The 21,967-nt window shown below is 46.1% G+C and overlaps 1 protein-coding gene across 21 annotated transcripts in view; it reads left to right on the top strand.

Moving 5' to 3' along the window:
• LOC1279961 (probable nuclear hormone receptor HR3) overlaps positions 1 to 21,967 on the top strand; it is a 120,666-nt gene that overhangs the window by 64,318 nt on the left and 34,381 nt on the right. For 2 of the 21 annotated variants that reach the window (XM_061654008.1, XM_061654018.1), the window contains exon 1: positions 18,157 to 18,885. The exons of 6 other annotated variants lie outside the window; for them this stretch is intronic. The gene's annotated coding sequence lies outside the window, so the exon portion shown is untranslated. Of the gene's footprint in view, positions 1 to 14,859; positions 15,690 to 18,156; positions 18,886 to 21,967 lie in introns of those variants that run through there. 13 more of the 21 variants (XM_061654019.1, XM_061654017.1, XM_061654023.1 and 10 more) reach the window with 11 other exon arrangements.

A 21,967-nucleotide genomic window follows, 5' to 3' on the forward strand; every position in this document is an offset into this window, starting at 1 on the left:
GGATAGAATGCAAACAAAGAAACCGCCCATTAATCATCAAGATTACTACAAACCACCAAGCGCCTCCACCCTGTGTCCGTGTATTCTATTTGAAAAAAAAGACCCCCGATAAACGCCAGCCCTTGCCCCTGTCACTTACTGTGCTGTGAGTGATTGTTTTGCATCTCATACTTTATGTTGCTTATGCTGCAACTTCTGCATCTATTTTACCCTCGAGCGTTCAATTCAAGGTCTTGCTGGTGGCGTTTCTTTGGCAAAAACCCACCCCAAAAGAACTACCCCTTCTCCAGGTGAATAGCAACAGAGAGTGGTAGGGTACATTTGTGCTTGCATGCATGCATGCATACGATCGTCGATCATGCGCCAGGCTCACGTGCACCCACAGAACGAACCGAGCGGTTTAGAGACAGCCTAAGCGGTCAGACCAAACAAAAACCCCCCCGAATGGCAACTTTCAACCACGCTTAGAAGCGTGGAGGGCAAGAGAAAATCAAGCTCCCTCCATTCTCAGCAATCAAGGCCAGCGGCCGGTTTCATTACGATACGCGCTGGATGTGTGTGCAGCAGCAGCAGCGCAGTGCATGCGCCCTTTCTCAAATGCACTTTTCTGTGTGCAGTTTCTGCTAGTGCGGAGGTCACGGAACGGCTGGCTGGCTGTACCTTTGGGCTTGCATACGGCCACCCCGAAAACCTTAGGGCCAAGGGGTGGCACAACGGCTGCAGCAAACTGCAACACCGCCAAGTAGTGTCATTCTTCAAACGGCGCGTTTTTCGTTGCTGCAAAAGATCTTTCCAATTGTCCTTAACAATGGACGAGCAGTGAGGCATGCTGCGGGACACGAACAGGCGACAACCGTTAACCTTCGTACGCAAATTTTCTACCCATGGCGTGAACACACGGGTTGGGTTTTTTTTTGTTTTGTTTCATCCGTACAACGTGCACAAGACACGAACCCTTCAAGCGTCCAAGAGCGCTTTTATGCGTTTTTTTCCTTCTTCTCTCCATTATAAACCATCAACCACCCCGATGCTAATCGAATTCAAGCGCAATCGTTTGGCAAACGGTCGTCACCAAACACGGGTAGCACACGCTCCTCCACCGGTCGTCGTCTTGTCACCACCTCCCTCGGCATACGGCTCGATCGAGCTGCAATTGCCTCCTGCAACCTGCCCATTTGTAGACACACACACAGAGAGCGAGATACTGTCCATACCGGTGTAGGTTGGTGGCTTGGTTTTCGGTTGTTGTTGTTGTTGTTTTGCTTCTTCTTCTTCTTCTTCTTCTTCTCCCTCCATCTATCGAGCTCTTGAGCTAAGACAGTGTTTTTCTTGCGCAACGCAACCTTGGTCACACATGAAAAGTTGACTTAGTAGCCGATCGTGCGCTGATGGATTGACTAGCCGTGGTACTAGCAGCCTGCCTCCCTCCTCCTGAGCTCCCCCATACATGTGAGCTGTGGGTTAGTTGGTGAAGTTTTTTTTCTGTTTGTCACTCTAGCCACGGTTTGCATTTGTATCCCTTTCCTACCCGCCCGTACTTCCCTTGCATTGCAAGGGCTACCACTTTCCATCGACGACAAAACGGCTGCGAAAAACCCCTTGCCGTCAACGGTGCCGTTTTGTTCGGTGCAGTTGGTGCGAGGAAAATCATTTCCCTTCCCTCCGATCGATTGCTCCGATGTCCCGGCGCTGTCCACTGCTTCCGGTGAATGCCGGCGGACGAATCCGTCCATTGAGCTATTTAATTCGAAATTCGCCACACCACGGCACGGTAGCGATTTGCTGCCCAGTTTGCCGTGCTGCTGCACTCGCGCTGCACTCTACAGACTCTACACAGATTAATGGCAACGGTGACATCGTTACGCCCGATGACAAGGCTAACCACGGTGGTGGTGTTTTCCTTGCAATTATGCACACAATGTTTGCGCATTCATGTTTGAGGGCTTCTTGTGCTAATAGAGTTGTTTTTTTGTGAGCTTCTAGAGCTTGATGGGGATGAAACTCGCATGCGAGCAGCTTTTAAAAGGTCATATTTATTCTAGATACGATACGATCAACAAACTAATTAATTTATTACTTATGATGATTGAACATTATAACCGAAGGCAGCTACGAAATGTCATCTTTGTCATAATAAGTAATACGTATGACGTCATAAGCACTGAAATTTTGGGAAAAACATTAACTGTTTCGTTTTTGATTTCCCAATCGAAGTTGATGATTTAAACTCACAAACTGATCTCATCAATAAACATATTTAGGTTACGACGCTAAATCATCCGTTTGCTCCGAAGCGCCCCACCATCAGCGTACAAGTGCAGCACACGTGCAGTCGGCCCTGGTAGTCCGACACTTGCACAAGGATGCTGTCGCATATAAAAAAAGGGCGCAAACAAATAAATAAATCACTTTCACTGCCGCCCCAACACCATCCAAACCCTTTGGCAGGAGTGGCACTTTACGCGAACAACAACATTAGCTCAGTGACGAAGAGCGAGAGAGACAGAGAGGGACACGCCTTGCTTCCGACTCTTTGGCGTGGCGTGGTGAATAAAAAGTGCATTTCAAGATACCACCTGACCGCCCCACGCGTCTTCCCCCTTTCGATTTCGATTCCGCACTGCACTGGGTACGCACTGTGGGTCGTGCTAAGAGTGTAATGAAGCCGTTCGTGCGCGTGCTTGGCTCGACTTTTAATTGGCTTTTGTAACATGTGTTATATCATCCAGCTCCAGTTTCGCGCCCGCTCATAACGCGCCATATGTTTGTGTTATGATTTGTGTTTTATACGCAGCGCACCACACACACACACACAATACCCAACACTAAGAGGCGGAGGAAACGAAACGGTTAGGACGGCAGGGAGCAGCATAAGGGGTGGAAAAAGGGAAAAGTGCCCTACAGCGTGCCATTGGAAAAGCCCCCTTTCTGTAAAGAAAGGCAGCCAAAGCGCTGGGAGCGCAGCGCGACTGTCGGTTGATGATGCTCGCATGAAAAGTGTGTGCGCTTCATTTGCACCGTTCGACGCGCCTTTGTGCGACACTGCACCATCAAGTGCAATCACTGCGTCTGTGGAGTGCAGTACGCGCTAAAGTTACTCCATTTGCACCTTGTTATCTGGCATTGTTGTGGCTGACTGAGGGATGGAATGGTTGTTTAAGAAGTGTGGATTTAAAGCCGTTGGGATTGTATTACCCTCCTTGAAATCGCTTTCAAAAAACAATAGTAAATGGTGACTTCACGTTGAAGATACAATCATTTATCGATTAATGTGTTTTGCACCAGTCAGCAGTGTATATGTATCGTCATACTACCACAAAAGCACTTCCATCACATCATCCAGCGGCAACATTCTCCCGCTTGAATCGATTTCGGAAAGCAGCTGTCAAATTTTGACACATTTCATCTCAAACTGACTGTCAGGCTTCGCCTCTCGCCCCCCAAAAATTTGGCCCCTGGGGTGGTGGAATTCGTAAATAATTTGCATACCACCTTTATTCGCGTGCCACACTCCCCCCCCTCCCCCCTTTTGGGGTGGTGCTCAAGGATAACTGGGATGAGATATGTTTCTGTGCCTGCGCTTGACTGAACCCCGTGCCCGTAGTGGAGAACGACATTCTTTCACCACCAAAGAAGGGACTGGGACTTTGGGGCGCAATCAGATGCAATAAATAGTCGCATTTCCTGTAGCGCGGTGCAATCGAACCGATGGCATGGCATTTGTTTACGCGTGCGTAAAGGTAGTGCGCAAACGATGGGCACTGTATGGTAATTCGCTTCCAGGAAATTTGGCAATTTCTTGTACGTAAAAGGATTGGAATCATGGAGTTGAGTTTGTGTGTGTGTGTGTGTGTGTGCTTGAATCGCATTTATTGTTCCTTTCAAAAGGTCAGCGATTGCGCAAATTTCATCGGAAAGGCACATGAATGATGATAAAATATGGTCAGTGTGTTGCTGAACACAATGTGTGATATTTTACTTTGGGGATTTGTCATGGTTTATTTCGTTTATCCCTAGCTGTTTTTACTTTTTCTTTGAAACTTTCAAGATTTGTAGCTTTTTTAAATATATTATTATTGTTTCGATTATATGCCTCATTTTTTCTTCAGATTATTTATGTATTATCTAATAATGCCTTTTAAGCATATTTTAATCTTTAAATACACTTTTAAGTAAATTGAGACAAAGAAGTAATAAACTATGATCTCTGTAGTAAATACTATTCAAACTAAATATTTGTATTATAATTTAAAAAAATAATGATAATAAAAAATAATAGTAATAATAACAATAACAATAATGATAAAGATCAAGAAAAATAATAAAATAAATAAAGGTACTAACGACAATTATAAACAATACAAAAAAATGTAATTATAAAAATAATAATACAAGAAATAATAATAAAATATAACCTATAATAATAAAAATGATAATGATAAACATAATAATAAATAATAAATAATAGTAAAACGAATAAACTACATTCTTGTGAGCACTCACAAACGTCCTTACAACTCCTTTCTACATCACGAGCAACAACGTCACCGTACCTTCTGCTTTGCTTCCTTTCCTGTACTTCCTTCTGTTGCAAACTGCGAATCGAATTACGTTGGCACGTGATTGTTCGTGATTCCTTCGCCACCGTCCAAGCCGCACCAAGCACGGGTTGTAAGGGAGCGTTTGCAAAGCTTTCAATGGTGCAGCATTTGAAATTAATTCCCTCATTGGTTGCTGTAAGCCCATTCCTATTCTCAAAACAACAGCTTCAAGGCGGGCGTGGAAGGTGGGTACCGGAGGTTCTATGGCGACAGCCGATATATAGCTGACGTCGTGAAGCGTGCGCCCCGTCTCTCAACTTCCCAGCAAAAAAAAATAATACACACAGCACGAAGCACACACACACAGCGTCACCATTACGGTTTCAATCGATTCGATGACGATGCTTCCACCCCATCGGAGCAACGCGCCCGCACACACTCACACACATTCAGAGTCATAAAAACACTACCACCATCACGACAGCAACTCCCCCCCTGGGAGGGGTGAGTGCGAGAGCGAAACGCGAAAAAGAACGAAGATGCATACCGCGTTTCGCTTCGTAAGTGGGTCATCGTCAAGCTGGGTCAATGCACTTACAGTCGCTGACATATGGTGTTGAATAGAACGTTTTGTTTTTTTACTTTCTTTTATGAACAATTTTATGAAAATCATTTGAACATTTGTTTTTGTAACTTTATGATATATTGTAAATATTGTTTATTGTTTTAAAAAGTTGAATTAAGTTTTTTTTGTGCAATTTAAATAAATACTATAGTCTTTTTCAATCTTACATTACTTTTTAAATTACATGAAAATGTAATAATCATGTCACTTTCAATGCAGTTTTTAAGTTCAATTTTGTTTCCCAAACTTAACTACTTTCAACATATTGAACATTTTACATAAAAATAATCCACAACGCATCACAACTTTCGAGAACGACTGTAGGTGCGAATGAACCCGCTGCTCGGTGTTGTTCTTTTCTCCCGCTCACACAACACGCGCTCCCCTGTCCCGTCTCACTCGCACGCCCAGCAAGAACGGCTCACGGCATGAGAGTGCAACGTCTTCGGCATGTTCTTCGCGGCTCTCTCTCTCTCTCTGGTTAGCGAGAAGCAACGCAACATTCTATGCTTATGCTGCGAGCATACTTCTCCCGCGATGTAGCGCTGCTTTCTCAGCTGCTTCCCCCAAGTGCTGTGTGCTCTTTCCTGCACATCTCACCATTTACCATGTGTCAACGCTCCAAACGGCCGTTTAATGTGAGCAATCCGTTAGAATTGAGAAGCACGCAAATGCGTATCGTGCACGTAAAAACATAGGGAGAAATATAGAAAATCTCCCCCTATCAAAAGTTTCCTCAAACCTCCGATAAGAATGCAAGAAGCTTAGCCATTAGTTGTCCCCTATCAGATCCATTAGTGATGCAATCGATCCCACCAAATGAAACCGCGCTGACCTTACAGAACGTATTCTGTTTGCATCACAGCAATCTGCACGTAATTAACGGCCCAAAGCGATCTAATACCCTTCAAAGCCACCTCGTATTGTCTTCCGCAAAAAAGAGCGGACCACTAATCGAACGCAAAAATCGAATCTAAGCTTAACCTAATGATTATTGCGGCGGCGGCAATGGCTCTATGTGCGGCTTGCGTGTAGCTTCGCCACGTTACGGGGGATCGATCGACGACGGCCGCGGTGCAATCGAACGATCATCACGCTAAATCGTGAGTTTCGACAAAATCATACACCGCTCCACCGGCAGAGGCATCCGGCATCGGACGATCGGGCAGAAGACGGCCACTCGACGGACGAAAAAGTGTGGGAAAAAGGAAATTGTCGTTGTCGTGCGTGGTTGCGTGGCACATCTTTGGCGAAGGCAACCTATTGCGTCCGCCGGCTAGCAAGGGGTGTAGAAAAAAATCTAACACACACACATACGGTGAGCTGTATTGCGTAATGGACGCAATAGATGGTCAGCGGGCGCGATCGGCGAAGGTACACATTCCTTGCGTAGGAAGAATTAGCTTTTTTTGCTCTACAGAATACCATCGTCGGTCGTAGATCGAACGCAGTACATCTTTCTTAGCTTGTGTTTAAGAATCATGTAATGATCAATATAGGACAGCAGTGATGAGAATGGGACTTTACAAATACAGTATTTGCTGCATGAAATTTAATAAACAAATGAAGCAATTAATTCAATAATAAAGTGCTAAATAACCGCGACTCATTGCGCAAAGTTTACCGAACGCCTGCCTAATTAATTTGAATAAAATCCTCTCTTTCATCCCGACACACACTCACACATTTGCCTTCCCTTTTCCATCTTCCCCCATTGTACCGCATCGTATCGTGGTTTTTTTCTGCATCTTTAGCACACAATAAAACACGCTACTAACCACCATCGAGACATCTAATCGACAGCTAACCATCAAAATGGCCCCCCGGTCATCGCCATCATGACCCGTGCGGTTGGGCGACGGCAGTCGAGGCAAAGGGTCTCGCGATGGGAAACTAAATTGATACTAATTATCCGTTTTCTAGCCATGCTGCTGGCCCCAAACCACGACTGCATGCTGCGGCCGCTGCTATGTTGTTGTTGCTTGTTTTCGCACCATTGCGTAACGCAGACCCTGTGCAGTGTGCCTGCAAGTATGCGATGCAAGTTTCTAAAGTTGTCTAAATGCTGGGTGCCCTCAGACCCCCGGTGCGTCCCCACTACAGCCCCGGTGCCAGAACGTAGAAGTCATAAAGGGTAAGGGTTGTGCGAGAGAAGCTAGAACTTCTCTTATGGTGTTGTTGTTTTTGCAACTTCTAATCAGCCAGCAGCGGTAGCGGTGGATTCTATAGGGGCGCTACATGGGTACGGTGTACCGCAACACCTTGAACTACAAAAGTGTCAATGTACCGGTGGAACACGCGCTATGGAAAGCGTGCCTAGTCTGTTCTAGCCGGCCCCTATGGTCGTACTACCCAACCCTCCCCAACCCCAATGATTCCGGTGCATCACGATGCACGCAACAAGCCTTCGAGCAGTGTCCTTGGGCGGTTGTGTGCGGTTGTCAGGGGCCGGTGGCTAGAAAATTATGAGTATATGATAAAATTGAACGCCGCTTGTAATTGGCATGGCGAAAATGAAGTTCGCTTTTATCCCGCCCACCCGGAGGGTGGTGGTTCGCGACAAGATAAAAAAGTGCTTAGCTGAGTTGTTAATGGATTTATAAATGCAATAAAGCAAGCTAGCGAAAAGATAAATATTAAGGTTAATTTATAAATGATTGATTACTTGAACCACCAGCCTAAACTTTGATGCAAACGGATGTGTGATGTGACGCTAAAAACTCGTGAAATCATTTTTCAAACTGTCTTTTAAATAGTTTTTACAATCAATTTATTGCTTCTTGAATGAGCAACATACACCACAGCATGTATTTCTTCTTAGTATGCTCATGGCAGTAGTTGAAGACCAGAAGCAGTTCAGGGCATAGTTCTATTAACTTAAGTTTATAACATACTTTGAAATAGTTAATATTAAGTAGAGGTCAAACAATTGCATTCATTCATAAAATATAAAAAAATTAAAGAAAAAAATGATGAAGCAAAAAAGTTGTTACTAAGGTGCGAAATACAACGATCGGATTAAGATCATTGAAATGAAAAGTTGAAGCCTACAAAAATGTTGGAAAAAAACAATCGACGAATTACGACTAATTTAAATAATTTTTGGAGTTTATTAATCATGCTTGCATGTATTACATTGAACTTATCTCATTTCTCAGAAGTATTTTGAAAAAAAAAAAAAACTCTATCTAACTACTCTTGACGTTATATGGTTTATTAAATTTTAGTTCAAAACGCATAATCAAAATATCAAAATTCATCATAAACAGTGAGTTTGACCGAAAACAATCCCAATTTATTTGCTATCTGCTAACAAAGATCCTCCGTATTGCAATCGAGCGCGTTCTATGCAACCTCCATGATCGCTTGCCTGCAGCGGGAGAAATTCAATACCGAGCGACGGATCGTCAAAAACGACCTTCAAGCAAGTGCACTCGCCCAATGTCACGAACCGCCTCGTTGCCCCGTTGTCACTGAGCAAACTAAAGAAAATAGCATTAACTACCCACCCGCCAGAGTGCAACCGACTGAAATATGCTACAAATTGGAAACTTTGTTCTTAACTGCAACGGTCTGCTTGCACGCGGTTTTCCCTTTTTTGTGTGTTTCCACGGATGCACGTACGCGTGCATGCACCATGGTATCCGTTCTTTAATATCCGTTTTATGTTTCTTTTTTGGGTTTTGTTTGCGCACGTGCATTGCCGACGGTTTCACTTAGCCGGAGTCGTCGATTGGAGGCGTCAGAGGAGACACCAAACAAAAAAACAGCCAATTCTTTGCTTTACTACACGTTTTCTCTTCATTCCTTCATACACACTCGCCGCCCCCACCTCTGAGTGCGTTTCCGTTCTGTAGGTACGGTTTTCGCTGGCTCATTCAATCTGACCATGAAATGCTTCCTATCCTTGAACAAACAGCTGGGCCGGCTAGATGCCGTAGGGTGTACCGAACTGCATCGCGCACCAGCCGTGCACCGTTGTGGCGGTGTCGGTGGCCGAACAGATCAAAGGGCTATCAAAGGGTGAAGTTTCACTTTCGAAACTTTTAGAACCATGTCATCGGCCGGGTCGGTGTCCTATGCTCCCCTGCCCCCCCGGGGCCCGAAGCGGAGGACACCAGCTCAAGCGTGACCAGTATTGACCTCTATTTTACAGAACTTTTGGTACGCTGGTTCACGCTGGCGGTATGATATCAACCTATATGAACTTACGCGTGGCTGTTCCGCAATGCCGCGTTACCGCACCATTAAGCTCCCGAGGCTTTTTGAGCCAACGCTCGACAACTTTCGGTGATTTATTGCACGTTTGCCGCGTATCGTCAATAAATTTCATTATTAAGATTTACATTCCTAGCTCTCGCTGTACGGTAGCACGTGAAAATGCATACAATTAGCCTACTTCCGCGGGGAACTAGCGCGGTCGTTCAATCGGCTCCTTACCGGCGCATGCCATGTGGAAGAATGCCTACACAAGATGGGGTAGCAAACGCTACCGTGAATTGGTTTTTGTCACGCGAAGGATTCTTTTTACGGGTGGTACTGGGGACGATAGAACGATGGGAGATATTTTAATGCGCTCTTATCGGATACGTGTGCCAAGGGATGGGAACTCATAAAAATACACAATCATAGTCCCCTCTTTTATATGTTTTTTGTAAGTCATTTTTAAAACTACGCGAAACCATTTTTCGAGTTACGATACTTGACAAATCACTTTTGTGGCCACTTATCAATTGTCTTACATAAGAGCGGATTGTGTTTGTAATCAATGAAGGGCTGTCTATGTTCAGACCACCCAACCCGGGTTAAACCTCTGGAAAGAAAGAGCTGAAACAGCTGTCGAAAAAACAAAACAGTCACCTCTCCACCTCCAAAAACAATCAAAAGTGAAAGTGAAACACAGGGCTGTCACAAACCAAAATTCATAACCGTAGTGGGAAAGCATACGAAAACCCACTGTACCATGGGGTGTTGAACAATTTCCCTCCATAATTCCCTTTCGTCGTCAAAGCGGACCACAACGGAGGACATTTCGAGTGTGTCTTGCTTGCGATGTTTTTTTCCTTCCTTCCTTCCTTCCATTCTTGCCACAAGACAGCTTGACGCTTTTATCTAAATTAAATCATTGTATCCGAAATCCGGTGCGTCGCAAACACGAGGTTTGAGTGATGTGCTCTTGCCCGGCAGGAACCCCATGGTTGATCCTTTGCCTCGTAGGCAAACGCAGTAACCGAGGAAGGCAGTCGATTAATTACGGACGATTTATTGGGAAGCAAGGCTTAGCGTGCATTTGTGTGGGGGGGACTGGGAATGTATTTTTCCATGTTCCATGGGGATACTCGTTGGCGAGATGGGGGGCGAGAGCCAAACGTGTCGCCCGAGCAACGACGGTTGCTACTGGAAACAGTTTATTTTGGGATGGTTTTGTGTCTGAATGGGTGAATGTTTTTTTCTTTTCTCTTTCCTTCGATTTGGATTTTGGCTTGTCTCGACGAACGTTTGCTTGTTCTGCCTGTCGTTCCGAAAGCCAATTTCACGCGGCATGCCATCAATCATGCGGTGCTGCAGCCGCACCTCGGACTGCATTTCTTTTATGGCTTATTTATGTGTTCAGCCGTACTGAGAAACTATATTTTATAATCCCTTTAAACTTAAGGTAACTTGTCGACAATATTTACACTCGTTCATTTGTGTTACATAAACAAATTTGTGTTTTAGAATTCAAACGTACTTTAAGTTTAGTTGTAAATACTGCTTTCAGATTGTGATTACAGACCTTAGGCATTGGTGTATTTAAATACTTTGTAAGCATCTAATTTCTCTCTGGCAATGATTTCTGTTCGATCAACATCTAATTTGAATCAAATTCTTACAACTTGCCCTATCGTCTTCATTGAACTGCTTCATTGCTCGTGCGCCCAGCAGACACAGCTCCATCGGTCGATGTTGTCGCACCGAAGTCTGGCGTAGAATGAGCTGAGTGCCTCAATACCCTACACGCGTCACTCACACACTCAGGCCACTCACCTTCCCCTTATCAGCTTGCTGAGCGCGCGCGCAGGTGTCTCCGCTCGCGAGTTCCCGACCACCCATCCTCTCGAACGGTCGAACGGAGTGAGTGCCATCGCGTGCCATCGCTTACGCTCACAGCTGACCGAAAGGGGTCAACGACCGACCGCGTGACAAAGATAACAATATAATTATTATCAAACAAATTTTTTCTGCCCCTCTCTCGCACACACACACACGCGCGCGTACACACCGCCCAAGACCCAGTGGGACTCGGGAGCGCGCGCGCGCGCTTCTTTTCCTGTTCTATCCGTTCATTTGCCCTCCCGTTGCGTTCGTAACACACACTCACACACTCCCCTTTACCCTCCCCCTTTACAATGTGTAAACTGGTCCGTTCTTTTCGGGTGCGCGTAACGCTCGCCGGCAAGCGCAAACGGCCAGCTCGGTTGGCGTGTACATGTGTGTGTGTGGTTACGGGATGGTTTGCGTACGTACGCGACCACAAACGCCATGTGTGCGCGTACGCGTGTGTATTTTGGTTTTCTTCCGCCCGCGTCAAAACGAATCTCGTTAGAGACGTGACCGTGTGTCTCAACCGGGGGAGGGAAATGTCAGTTTGAAGATGAATCCGCCAAAAGTCGCGCACCTCCACAGACGCAACATGTACGCGCGTCAGGCTGGGGTTGCTGACGCGCTTTTTTTGTACGATTTTTCTGTTTCCTCCCTCCCACCCGCCGGACAGAACGTCCATCGAAACATCCGTCCAAAGATGCGCGCACTCATCGCTCGCGTCCCCTAGGCAGGTGATACACGAACACACAGACAGGTTCCTCGCGTCGAAATCAATCCAAAAGTTTAAAAGAACGAACAAAAAAACCTCCCCCAAAAGTTGAAAAACCCCACACCCAACCGATACGGAGAAGATACGGAGGGTGGTAGTTGCTGTCCGGGTGGTGGGATGGTGGGTATTATTCAAAGGTGGCTCTCCCCATACACGATAGCGCATGCACACGCTCGAAGGGTTTGATTTGGACGTGTTTACTTATCCTGTTGCTTCCGCGGGCAGCGATTTTTCTCGCCAACCGCAGCAAAATGCCTCCTCCTCCCCCTCCTCTTCGTCCATTCCCCTCATCCCCCCCCCCCCCTCTCCACACACTGTGGTTCTTCCGCTTCCCGCTTCAACCCTCCTCCCCCGTCGGGCCTTTCCTGAGCGTTCAGCACTCGCAAAGTCAAAGTCGAAAGGCCCGTTGTCTTATCAGGCAACAGTCTCGGTGCCCGTGCGGTGGGTGCTACGGGTACATCGACTTTTACTTAACCCCACTCAGACGCCTGCCCGTTTCGTTCTATCTCCCTTCTCGCAATGGCCATCCCTTTCCCTCACACCAACAGCGCTGGTTGATACCAACCAGAAGGGGGAGAAAAACGCATTCTGATCCATGCTTGTACCTCTCATGAAAGGCAATCACGTTTTTAAGTGCGAAACAACTTTATTACCTACTGCTTCCAAAATGTATGTCCAAGGACTTGGTTGTCAGCAGTCATTCCATTTTGACGATTGGACAACTGGACAGCTGGAAAGCAGTAAACGGGTGTATGTGTGCAATTACTTCAACGAGTCAAAGATACATTTTGGCATTTCCACAAAAATCAAGTCAACTTGGTCAATAAAATCTACAATGGACCATGCAAACAAACAATAATTTAAAATACCGTAATTTATCTTTTAAAATGGGCACTCTTGTATAACAACCTTAATGATTTCTTCAGTATTTTAGGGAAAAAATCCTTTAATTTCATAAAATTAAAATCAACTTTGTCCACGTTGCCAATTTGATTCAGACCCCATTTTTATTCGTGTATCTTCTACAAGCATTTGCAAGACCATCAGTTTACTTGCAGATTCTGTTGGTATTTTCTGAGCTTTATTTTTTGACCTCATGATTAAGTGGTTCCTTTTTATGAACTTAAATCATCAATTAAAAGAGGCAGTGAGATCAATTGTTTCCTCAGTTTCCCAACCAATGTTCTCTCTTGTTACGAATTTCCTTGATAACAATCCTTGCATTTAAGCATATGGCGCTTATGATTGATCTGTAAACAAAAATCATTGATGTCAAATGAATCGAGAAGTATTTAACACAAACATGGATAACATAATAAAAAAAACTTTACAAGGATGTAAAAGTAAAGGCTACATGTATAGTAATTATGCTACTAATTAATATATTCTACTTTTTTTAATTGCTAGTTAATTCTGAGATCATTAAACGTGTCTTTCGGTTTTAAGTACGGTGATTAAAGAATGCTGCTTGCTTTATTTTTATTTGAAGTGATCTATTGTCCTGCTAATTATTTGTTTTACGTTGTTAAATATTTCATAATATTACACAATTCATTAAAATACTACACAAGCCTCGCATCATTCTTAATTGATAAAATTCTTCGTTGCTTATCATAACATCTCACATTGCTCCCAAAAACTGTTTCCAAATTAATTGTTTGGATCAATAATTGAACTTTCAACTTATTGATTTCATTTTAAACAAATGATCAATTATTTGTTTTAAAAAGTTTCTAATAAAATTTATCATTTTTATTCTTCTTCCAGGTATGATGATGTCACGATGTACTGCTAGCTGTAAGTCTTCATTGATTTTAAAAGCGTAAGCGTTTCATGTTCAATGTATGAACGGTATGTACCAGACATCCGGAGCGTCTGAGCAAGATTTCACCGGGAAACCCATCCCATTCCTGCATTTAGCCTCCCTCAAACATTAATTATAAAGCAACAAAGCGTGCTGAGATTTAGTTTAAGCTTTGAAACTCAACTGTGTTTTAAAAATGTAACAAAATCCTGCGGGAATTCGCTCAAACCGTCATGTTCGTCCACATTCCCGCCGACGACGCGTGTACTTTTGCGTCGCCAGCCCCAGCAAGAAGTGCGAAATATTTTAGACATCTTCCGCCGGAGGACAATGACCGCAAGCCACCACACGGGGTGTGTGTGTGTGTGTGTGTGGTGACGTTGTGTGCTTGCAGTTGAGCTCTCGCGTACCACGGCACAAGCGTTCGATTTCCACCAGGGCAAAATACGACAATTTCGCTCGATAGACTCATTTCAAAGGGCTTTTGCATCATTTGCAGAGGGTTCGCCCCCCCCCCCCCCCCTCACCTAGTTGCCCTTAAAAAGCCAACCCGCCCAGGACAAATCAAGTTCACGGTTCTCCCGATGGTTGCGATTTGAATCGGGGAATGGGAACAGAAGGAAGCGAGCGGATTGCGGAATCGGTATGGCAACCGAATCGCGTTCCACCACACACACACACACACACCGGGAGATGACATTCCAACCCAGTCAGCTGGTGGGATCGTTGTATCGGGAGATTGTGATGCTTGCTTCCCTTTCGTGTCAAAGAACAGACACACACACATACAGTGGCACACGCAGGGGTGGGTTTCGGGAAGGGATTGGAATTGATACGCAATGTTATTGCCATTACGCCGCAACCACGCGGGTCGACAGCGTTCATTGACAGCGCGTCCACGCACTCATGCGCTCCCACACCTTACACTCACCGGTGAGCTCCTGCGGGATGCTCAGCGCTCTCTCGCTCGCGTGGCGCGTGAGTGTCGCGTAGGCAAAAACGCACGGCCAGTATACCGTTCGCCGGGGACACGGCGACCGGAGAGATCCCATCATCCCGCATTCCGTGCGCTAGTGTGGAGCGGTTCTGTTGAGTTTTTTCCCGGTCGGCGCCCCCCAGTCGTCAGTGCTGCGGCGGCGGAAAAACTTGCGGGATTCGATTCGATTCGCACGAACCACACTGTGTTTTCTGCGTGGAAAGTGTAGTGTGCCCGTGCGTTGTGACACTGCTGTGGTCTGTGGTGCATCAAAGATCAGCGTCCAGCGCGTCCAGAGCGTTCAAGCCTGTGTGCGATTTAGTGACACGATCGTGTGATCAACGACGGCAAAAGAAGCAAAGAAAAAGAGAGAGAGAGGGAGAGAGAGCTCGAAAGTTTGGAAGCAAAAAAAGAAGCTCTGTGTGTGTGTGTTTGTGTGGGAGAGAAATGTTCGGCACCGATCCTCACGGGATCGTGATTTTTTGCGCCCTCGTGCAGTGGTGTCGACGGTTTGGCGAATGATATTTCTGTAAAGTGGTGTGGCTTTTTGTTGTTGTTGTTATTGCCCACGAAAGAGTGATACGCAAGCAAGCAAAGAAGAAAGCATAGAATTTAACGCCACGACGTGTGTTAGTGCTGTTATTGTTGCTACCCCTGGGGGAGGGCGGCTTCCCTTCCCCGACATTTCGGTTGCATTCGGCATGTGACCGCCTCTCGTCCGTGCAGATCGAGATCGCGCGAGTTCAATTCTCTGCCCTGAGGCAGATTGTGCGTGTGTGTGATTCTGTGGGTTTTTTTTTCATTCCGTTCGGTTTATGGTTCGCGCTTCGCCGTCGTCTACAAATGCGTGTGTCACCACACCCGAGAATGAAACGTGTCGTTCTACGTTTGTATTGAAAATTTTGCATTCACATGCTTTTCCATTGCTTTTTTGTTTTCCCCAATTTCCAACAATCACTACACTAAACATCAATGCTGGGTGGTCAAAGTTGTAGAGCAAAAAGGCAGTAAAGATTTGCGATACGCAAGCGAGGAACAGGTGCAACACCTGGGGGAGAGCGAGAGGGAGAGAGAGTGGAACGGTGGCTGATGCACTTTTGTCAATTGCATTTCAATGCAATTCCCCTTTTTTGAAACTCCTATCAGTGCATGTGCGTGTTGTGTGTGTGTGTGAGTGTGGGTGTGTGTAGGCTGTGTGGTTGTGTGCGTGTGAATTGTGTGTGTGTGTTTTTAAATCATTTTTTTACACCTTGAAATGATGGCGTTGTTTGTTTCAATTCATCAATTCTTTTGTTTTACTTGTCACCGGCTGGTCGAATGCGCGTTTTCGTTTGTGTTCGTGTGCGTGTGTGTGTGTGTGTGTATGTATTTGTTCCCGGTAATGCCAATGGATATGATACGCGGCAAACCGATGATGACCGACGCAAAATAATGCCCCGTTTGCCCAATTTTTCCAGCATATGTGTGAAGCATTTGTTGACGGATGGTTTTTTCCCCCCTATCTCACTCTATTTCCATGCTTCATCCCCATCTTCACACTAGTGTATGTGTGTAAGTGTGTTTGTTTGTTTGCGCGCGAGTGAGCATGGTAGTGAACGTGTGTGTGTGCAAGCACACTGATTGATGATCGATTACAGCCGAATCACGCTGCAACGTGTGACAAATACGTGAACGTCAAAAAAATTCACCGCCTAATCGGGTGAGCGCGAAAAGGCGGTGTAAATCGTACAGGAACGTGAAGCAAAAGAGAGAGAGCGAAGAGAGATGTAATGCAAACAAATTTTTCCCTTTTTTGTTGTGCGCGCGCGTGTGTGTGTGTTTAGTATTTTGAAAGGCGAGGGATAATAGTGCACGCGGAAAATCCATGCACGGAAACGCTCGCCACCCATTCGGGGCGGCGTGATTTGACACTTGAGCCTCCCACGACCCGGCTTTACCCGTCTGTATGTGTGCGTGCGTGTGTGTGTGTTTGTTTGTGGATCCCTTTCTTGTTACATGAAAAATGGATAGGTTCAATGACACGGCCCCTCATGCGGTGTGAGCGAGCAGGCGAGCGAGCGAGTGAGTGAGTGAGCGAACACGAGTGAGAGAGAGAGAACAGAGTGGTAGTGTGAGATGGGTGCGTGTTTTTTTTTGTTTCTCCCTGTGTGCCGTATGTGTGTGTCTGTGTGGTATGAATCAGCCTTTGAAATCTTCCTTCCAAGGGTGGCAGAACGAATGAAAGAGAACGAACAGCCCCCCCGCGCGATTGACCAGCAGGCGGGCTGTGAGTGCGAGCGAAAGCGAGAAGAGGCAGCAGAATGCGTGAGCGAGAGAATTAAAGGAAAGAAGCACACACATACGCAGAGCACAGTCGCATGGACCAGCAAGCTCCAACAATGCACACTTCCACGCAGACAGACGATGCGTTCCCATAGTGAAACCGTCAAACGTCAAGCAATCGAGAGCAATAGAAATAGGCAAATCGCGAGAGAAAGAGAGAAGGAGAGAGAGCGCGCGAGAAACTAGCATCCCTTATCCGCTCCCCCCGATTTTCCCAAACCCGCTCTAACCCATCGGTTGCTAGATCAACCGAGCTAAACGCTAACCAAATATTCATCCCCCGAGCGGCGCAGGTTCGGACAGCTTCTAACACGCTCGGGATGTCAGTCGGGGAAGCAGACGGGGCTGACCAAACGTGGCCACACTCGCTTGAACAATTATCACCAGCAACTCCCCTCCCCTTAAGGCACGCTACAAACTTGTCTGTGTGGTGGTAGGCTTTACCTCAGGCCGACCCAGCGTTTGATAAGTGCAGTGAGCAGAGGCTACACTCATACAGTGAAAAGTTGGGTGGGGGGGGGGGGGGGGGGGGGGAGCACCCCAATGGGAGCGTTTGTCACTGGGCGTTGATAATGGAACATTCAGCTAGGAAGCGTATCACCTAGCGGGGCTGTGTCGGTGTCTGTGATTTGCCGGCCTGTACCTGTTCGCTTATCGTCGCTGATATCGGAATCGCTGGTTCGATTAGGGTAGAGATAGTGGGGTGAAGAGGGGGGGGGGGGGGGTTAATACCCGCACACTACAACACATCGAAACACAGCTGGTCTGGCCCGTGGGCACGCATAAACACTGGACCCAATACCAGAGGGAACCTGCTCACATGGTGTTTTTTTTTTAAGATTTAAATCCCCTTTTTTATAAGCGTGCCTAACGCATCGTAACGCACCGTAACGCATTTTGATTTTGACAGTCAATCACACAGTTTTGACCGATGGGTTTGTTTTGGTTTCGGTATTTTCCGTTTGATGAGAGTCTTTTTGGGAAAATTCACTTGCCCCAAGCTCCCCAAGCCCCAACCCTCCCGAGTGGGAGTCCTTCTGTAGTCGTTGCCGAATTTTTACAGGATTTTTGCCTCCGCACTCCACCACAGGATACGGTTTCACATGTACACACACACACACACATGCACACACGATCGCGCGCGCTCTCGCCACAGTGTCAATGAACTCGCGCTCAGCATGTCGCGCCGGTGGGTTGTTCGCGCAAACACGCGGTACGCCTTCGCTCGCCTTACCCAAAAATTTGCTCCCAACTTTTTACACTAACCACCACCACCGCCGTTCCTCCTGTCTCGCATCGAGTCAAGCACTGTCTCCGTTTCTCTGTTTTCTCTTCCTCTCTCTCTCTCTCTCTCTCGCTCTCGCCTTCTCTTTACTGTTGTTCCTTCGTTGTTGGGTTTGGGTGATCCTCGGCGGCCTGGATCCTAGCAGCCTGCCAGCTCTGATGTTCATCGGTCCTGCTAAGAGTGCTAAGTGAAACGCATCGCGCTACATTCTGAACAACCACGCGGGGCCATTCGTGTGCAGTGACGGCCCTCAGAGAGAGAAAGAGCGATAAAGAAACAGGGTAAAAGTGCACCGAAACGAACCCCGGCCAAAGTAAAAGCCGGAAGGGCGCGCTCCGTGTGCGACCAGTGCCTAGCGAACGTGAAAACAATTGTGTCAACAACCGGCGGCTTCAAATTGAGATGCAAATGAGCTTTGCTGGGGCTTTAACCGGCTCGCGATTGCGGAACTGATTTACCGAATTGCATAATTTCCACAGGTATTTTCCCTCCCGACAGTCCTCTTCAGCTCAAAGAGAGTTTTTTTGGGGAGGAAACGCATCAATCGAATCACATTATCAGCACCGAAATGACCCGGCAGCCAATTACCAACACCAACATCACCACCGCTGGTATGGCAAAGTTCACGCAGCGCCAACCGTTAATCGTTGACGAATTATTCAATCGACCGTAACCGACCGTTGGGTGATTTGTGGGAGGGGAAAAAAGGTGTTTAAAGGTTATTTACTTTTGATTTGTGTTGCGCACCATCGTGTGTGTGTTTTTTGGGTTGTTGTTTTGCTTCGTGGCTGCGTTAAGTATGCAATGTTGCATTATTCACCCATTGAATCCAGCACGTGACCAATCCAATGCACAAATTCATAATTAATTCCTCTACTGTGCCATTTGCGGCCTTGAATGTGAGGGAAGTTTCAACATAATTACCGGTCTCTGTTTGTTTGTACTTCATTAGGCATGCGGCGTTGGTTGTTTTATTTGCTTTATATTTTACTCCACCACTACTGCACACATCAAACGCATACTACTTCCGATGAAATGTGTTATTGTTTTTTTTTTTTGGCAATCATCTAGATATGATTTCCACTGCACAAATGGCAATGAGAAAATGAGGAAAAAAAATTATTATACCATATCGATCGAGCAGGTGTCGATTAATATAGATGAATTTTTCATACGCTGCTACATTTATGTCAGAACGCAATTGAACTCAGGATGAGAAATGTGTGTTCAATGGAGAGGAAAGAATTGAGATTTTAAAAAAAACCGCTTTTAAATGCTTCATTGTGCACTGGGGCGCAATAAGCGTGCGCATGGTGATTCATAAATGCATAAAGTACCAGGCGTCCGCTCTACATTTCGAGTGCAAAGGTGCATGATGACCTTTTTACGCATTATGAATAGCACTGTTTAATAACTTTTGCTGTAAATTTGTTCAATTTAAAGATTTCTTTTACTTTAAACTAGAGCTTTTTAGTCCCTTTTTTCTTTCATGCGAAACTGTCGTCCATAAATTATTTGCAATTACCTTTACCGGCCCCGGCGCCCGACACAATGGGGGTTGGCATGGCTTTTCTTCGCCAAAATCCCGTGTCAATGGACCATAATTACAAATGGCCACTGCCGTACCACTCCCGCAATGTACCGGCTCAAGAATAACATAAATCTTAAAATAAACTTGTGTGTATGTGTGTGTGTGTTTTTCCATACCGGGCAGGGCCACGACAACCAGACATGCAGATGGTTTATTTCACTCTTAATTTTTATGTTTTTACACCTACCACCAGGGCGCACTTGAAACGGAAGTAAGAGTCAATGTGGGAGAAATGAGGGAATGGCGAGAAGAAACAGCAAAAAAAAAACAGATATAAAAAATATGCGAACAAAACTTTTCCCGCGACAAATTGCGCCATCTCACGCCGGGTGTGTCATCCCGTAGGCCGTTGACATCGCGGAGCAGATCGCGACCGAGGGAGAAGTGGATAGGTCATCACACGGCCCGAGAGAGGGTGAGGGGGGAAATAAACGGATGTCGTAGCACATTACTTTTTCGACCGGTCGACCGACCGAGGTGGTAGATGAGAAAATTAATGAAAAAATCCGACATGAAGAGAAAAAACAAGACCCAGCATCGAGTTCTGTGTCTTAATAGCATCAGATCGAGGCAAAAACTGGCATGTTCTTCCCTCTGCTCGCTCTGCTTATCTCCCCTCCCGAGGGGCCCTTTTCCCCACTTTCAACATTCTCGCACACTCCCCTAATACAGTCGTTCACGCCAGCACAGCATCGGCAGCATGATCGTCCCGCGTCGCCCATCAGTCGTCGCCTTTTGCTTGAATCCAAATTTTTTCAGTGATTGCGTCTTTGCGTCACGCAAAGCCAAACAAGACAGAGAGAGAAAGAGAGAGAGGGAGAGGGAAGAGCGAAACAAAAAAGCCGCACGCACCTAACGATGATTAATGGTTGCATCCTTGTGCGGATTCATCTTCTAGTTTCGCACATAAATTTGCCTTTCTTTCAACCTTGCTACCGCGCATCCCTCCCCACTCCCCCAGCAAACAGTACGATCTTTCTTCAAGCCGGCTAAGCGACACAAAACCGCCCTAGCGTGACAATAGTGCAAATCGATGGTTGATTATGTCTCTTCCGTTCTACGCCTTGGAGAGCGGACTTTCTCAAGAAAACTTCCCGTCCCGTTGGCTGCCCGCACACACACTGGGCCGAAAGGAGGGAAACCAATGACCCGTCTGATCGTGCCGATCACGCTGGCGCCTTCCTAGACTCCTGCTGCTGCCCTTTATACCCCTTTTGCACCGTTCACGCGGGCACACTATCACGCATTTTTCTCCTCGTCCAAGCGTTAGCGCCAAGACACTCGAAGCGGAATGGGGCGGGATGGCAGCGAACGAAGACAAACCGTTGATAAGACGCGAGTGTCGGGTTTGCGGTCATTGAACCGCCCGGTAATGGTGGCTGCACCCGTGTGTACCACAATCCGGTAGTGTTCGGCCAGCACTTAATTAATGGTGAATCGATATTAACACCACGCGTGTGCCTGACGAAGGGGGAGCACTGTGTGTGGGCATGAAGGGGACTTATTTATTTCACACTTCACACCGAAAGCGATAAATTCTGCCATTCTGATGGTGTCAATTGTGTGGCAGGTGCGTGTACTCAGGTATACTCTCCAGTGCTGTACAGTCCTGTCACTCCAAATCTCTATAGGCTCTACTGGCGGGAGGGTGTCGGAGAGTGGAGAGATGCGTTTTTATACCCGTTCAAATTGATACGCACGATTTACGGGTGCTAATTCCCTGCGAAGTGGTTCGACAGCTTCATTCCTATCGCTTTTAGATGAAGCTTTGCTTGGGATTGAGATGAGTATCATGTGAGTAAGAGTTTGAGCTAAAAATGATATCCAAATAAATACTCAATGAAATTAAACTTGCAACCAAAACAGTAGAATCAACTGATGAAAAAAATATATTTCCATTGATTTTTAAATAAGCATTTGTGAATAGAAATTGTACAAATAATGTTACGATCTTGAAATCAACTGTAAGA

Source organism: Anopheles gambiae, chromosome 3 (genome assembly GCF_943734735.2).
Source record: "Anopheles gambiae chromosome 3, idAnoGambNW_F1_1, whole genome shotgun sequence".
Taxonomy (NCBI): domain Eukaryota; kingdom Metazoa; phylum Arthropoda; class Insecta; order Diptera; family Culicidae; genus Anopheles; species Anopheles gambiae.